The following is a 4,993-nucleotide window of genomic DNA, read 5'->3' as shown; positions in this document are numbered from 1 at the left end:
TTTCCCTGTTCTAATAGGACAGAAAATATGTCTGTCTCTGATCTAATTGAATCTCAGAAGTAAGCACCTACATGGCACATAGTAACTGATCAATAATTGAATGATAAATGAGTTAGGTTGCAAAATTTTGTATCAATTAAACTTAGGAGCATTGCATTATCAGTACTCAAGTTTAATTTGATTTATTCATTAAAAAAGATGTAGGCATATTTAATGAACATTATAAAAAATAATTTGGAAACAAAACTGGAGAAATATCATACAAATAACTACTGAAATTGCTTCTGTTTTCACTAAGAATATCATTGATAATTTTGCAATGAACAATTTCTCAAAAAAGCTATTTCTGTCAAAATTTTTTGATTTTTAAAAATTTGTATATTTTAAAATTTACAATAAATCTATTATAAATTATATTCTCTTTCTCAATAGTTCTTTTTTATAAGCCATCTCACTAGATGTTACTAATCTGTAACATCTATATCAATGTAAAGAACTTAAATTTTTTGTTTATGAAAGAGAAATACTTAAAGGGTAAGATCAGAGGCTTAAATTACCATATTATTGCCCTTAGGCTCTTGCCTCAAGCTAGTGCTTCCTGACAGAGACATAAACTTTATAATCCTATAAGAAATGGAGAAACTGAGATGAACCAAGATAAAGTAGATCTCCCATTACTAATACACACATGTAGGAATCACCCAAGGTCCTGGCTTGCCCGTTTTTAATACTGTATTAGGAACATTTGCTTTTATAACAAATCAAGCCAATGTTTCTTTTAAGTTCAGCTGACTTCTGGAGGTTTACCTCCACATAAGAAACTTATACTTATTTTACACTTGAAGGAAGTTAAATGGACATTTTATTCTATTTCTACTGTCTTATCATACCATTGTTCCAGTACTTCTCTTTCCCAAAACATGAAATAAAGTCAATTGAATTCTTCAAGTCGTATCATATTCTTTTAGTCAGTTATAGAACATCTTCCTTCTTTTTCTCTTAAATTTTCAATGAGGCAAAAACAAAACAATAGATATCTGAGAGTGAAAGAAATAATAAGTGGACAAGCAAAATGTTAGTCTTTTTTCACTAACACATGCACAATTATTTACTGAGTTTTCAGATGCTGGGGCAGTTGGTGGTGCTGGATATGGAGTAGGGGGTTGCACCTAAACCAATATCACATGTTAACAAAACACTGACACTCAGGTATTTACTTAAATATCTATTACAGCAGTGCCCAAATAATGTATGTCTTAAGAGGAATTAGAATACTTACATACTACATACTGTTAGATACTGTTCTAAGTTCTTTGTATGTAGTGGTTTGTTAATTCTATAAGCTCTGATTGATGGGTGATATTACTACTTTCACTTTACAGATGAGAAAACTGAAGTACAGATAATGTAAATATTGTTCAAGGTGACACAACCAAGTGGGGAGCCAGGCTTGGACCAGACAGATAGACTCCAGAATCTATGCATTGAGACACATTTAAATTGCTTTTAGCATTTTGTTGGGATATAGTGAGTATTTGACTCCTTGTATCCTATGTCCTATACAGACTCACAATCATATGACATTCAAGACCATTACAGAATAGAACTATTTTCTCATCTCCAGAGATAGTTCTCCTATATCCATATGCAGATGGTAAGAAAAGAGCTGTAGTAGTTATGGGGAAGTGAGTTGTTCTAGAAGATGACTGAGTGGCAGTCCATAAATAAAAATAAAATTAGATATTTAGGCTAAGATTGTGAATGAATAAACATTTCACAGGTGTTTAAAATCTACTTTTTAAGGAGATGGCTTTTAGAATAACAGTTACAAAAACCATGAACTTCTGAATTCAAATGCTCATTAGCTATGTGGCCTTGGGCAAGTTAATTAACCTCTCTGAAAATAAAAGTACTTATTATTGTATTAGATAACAATGTTTGAAACATGATTAAAACATTTCATGGCAGTAGTAAAATAATAATAAACAAAAAATATAACAGAAGACCGAATAGGAAGAAAAACATAAAAACAGATTGAATGGACAAATGTATTTCAAATATGGCTATTCACATTCACACTAAGTAGGAATTTATTATTGCCTACCTTAGAATTCCCGTGTCTCAAATAGTTCACAGATTATTTTTACAATTATGTAAAGAAACCAACAATTCCTATTTTATACAAGTTGCACCAGGAATTAGATAAAAAGAGAAAAATACTTAATACTCTTATGAAGCTAACATATTTTTGATATAAATAATGCCATCATAGAAAATATTACAGATATAATTTATGTATAAACAAACATTTAAAACATCTGAAGAAAATATTAATTGAATCTAACAGTTTATGGAAAATGAATTCTAATTGAGTGTTATATATTCCATAAAGGTAAGAATAGCTATAATTTAGAATACCTAGCAATGAAATTCATTATATTAATAAAAAAAGTCTTACAATTAATTAAGAATTTTAAAAATTATATAATTCAAATCTGTTTATGGCTGAAAAGAACCTTTCAGACAAAAAGGAATAGAATAGAAATGCTTTCATATTTGATGGAGAATCTTTAGATGTGTTATCATTTAGAACAAATACATCATAATGATATCCACTATTTTGTCTGCATTTTAGTTCAGTATTGGGGCCTGTGGCCATAGTTTTATGAAAAGAAAATCGCATATGTAAATATAAGAAAAGAAAGTGAAAATGTCATTATATAATCATTCCTTTAATAAAATATAATAGAATGAGGGAACAAAAATCTTGAAACCAAGATCAGCAAGTCTGACTAAATTCTTACACATATAATGTTTTAAATTAAACTTACAGAGTAACTATGTTTCTCTATGTTAATAATTATGAAATTTAATTTTTTTTCCTATTAAGGCAAATTAAAAGTATATAATGATCACTTTAAAAGCATGGGAAATATCTCTATGGGTAAAAATTTTATAATAATATTAAAATACATAAAATATTTGCATTAATTTTGATCATTATACAAAGATTTTTCTGGAACATATCTTTGTAATGGTAATTCTTTTATTTTTGGAAATATGTCCCCACAATTAAAACTCCCATTGAAGACTATTGTCTTGATTTTTTAGGAACTCTACAACCATTCTAATATTTATATAGGATAATAAAAGTTAACAAACAGCTATTCAACTTTGATTTTAAAAGATCACGAAAAGAAGATTGCCTTAATATAGTGTCATGTTAAAAAGTTATAAAAATAAAACCAGTCTATTTCTTGAAAGGCTAGACCTCAGATCAATACATAAATTAAAATGTTGAGAAGCAATCCCATGTATATATGAGTACTTGATATATGATAATGGTGCTACACAGGGAGAAATTCCAGAATGTTTAGCAGAAGGAGCTAGGAAAAATGAATTTCTATATAGAAAAACAATAAGCCTGGACCTTGATTTTGCACCATATATAAAGGAGGATTCATAAAAATGAATAGAAGTAATGCAGGAGAAAAATATTTGTATTCTAGAAGAATGGGGAACTTATTACCAAAAACATAGACCTTATAAGATGAAAATTGATAAACTTAATTTTTCCTAAATATTTTTTATAAAAAAAAGACATCACCAATCAAGAAGATATTTCCAATGTTTCTGGGGTCAACTAGGTATCCATTAGCAGGGGAATGGTTAAGTGAAATGTGCTGAATTTATTCAATGGAGGCAATGTAACAATAATCATCAACAGATATACAGTAATTAAGAGCTCAAACTGAAGAATGAGAAAAATGTGAAAAATAATGCTTGTTCTAAGTATTATTTGTATGCATACAAACATGTGGATTGACACTGTTTGTTTTTACAAAGATACATGTTTTAAGAACATATATTAAATGTTTTAGAGTACCTGCATTTAAGGTATGATGTTAGAGGTGGGAAATTGATCTAGAGAAGGAATTTACATGTACCATAACAACAAGTGAGTTGGAAGAATGTGGTACCTTAACTATCTACACCATTTTTTTTAAAAAACAGAAATGTGCAAAATCTGCTGTAGAAGGATTTATTTCTTAAGTAGGATAAATCTCCTAACACTTTCTTAGCACAATATTATTGCAAAATAGTAATAATAATAATTAATAATAATTCAAACATTAGTTGAGAATCTACTATGCTCATTTTAATCTGCATATAAAGAATTAACTATAATTCTCATTATTTATTGCATATAAAGAAATATGGTTGCCACAGATAATATCATGGTGCATTCATCTCAGTTTATTCTATAAGTAAAGAATGGTCTTCTTATCCAAAAAACAATGTATTTTCTTATTGTAAACGACAGGATAAAATCCTACCCTCACAGACAGAATATAGACAGCAGAAAGAACAAAGGAACTGAATACTCAGGATATAAAAAATTAAGAATTGTATCATCAATTGGTCATTTTCATAGTCCAATAAACAAGTGGCAATTTGAGGAGCATAATTATTTAAAACAAAATAACTCATAGAAATATACTGATAGTGCTCTCATACTTAAAGACAATCTTCAAGCAGTCCTGTGCAAAGACAATGATTAGTGATAAGTGTTGGAAGTAAAAACACATGCAACAAGCACAAAGCAGTATTCTCGAGAGAAAAATTCAAGCAGGGAATGTTTTTTTAAACACGATAATTTGACTTTACGATCTTCTTTAATGGGGAGATACTGAAGACCTGTATCAGAACACACTCTGCATTTTTTTATCCTTTTTAAAATCTGTGATTATAATATGGAGGAGAAAGAAATTTTTTCTACCATACTAGATTCTTCTCCTGGTCTAATAATTAAATCAACATGAGACAGATTAACAAGGGAAAATAACCAAACTTAATTGTATACATATATATGAAACCCCCACATACATTAGAGTCAGAGACCCCTCCCAAACATGAGAAGTTCAAAGAGAGAAAGATAAAACATGGTATATATGACATCCTGAACCTAAGAATGAGATAATATGTCTTGGGG

Source organism: Pteropus alecto, unplaced genomic scaffold, assembly GCF_000325575.1.
Source record: "Pteropus alecto unplaced genomic scaffold, ASM32557v1 scaffold57, whole genome shotgun sequence".
NCBI lineage: Eukaryota > Metazoa > Chordata > Mammalia > Chiroptera > Pteropodidae > Pteropus > Pteropus alecto.
This window is presented reverse-complemented; position numbering follows the sequence as displayed.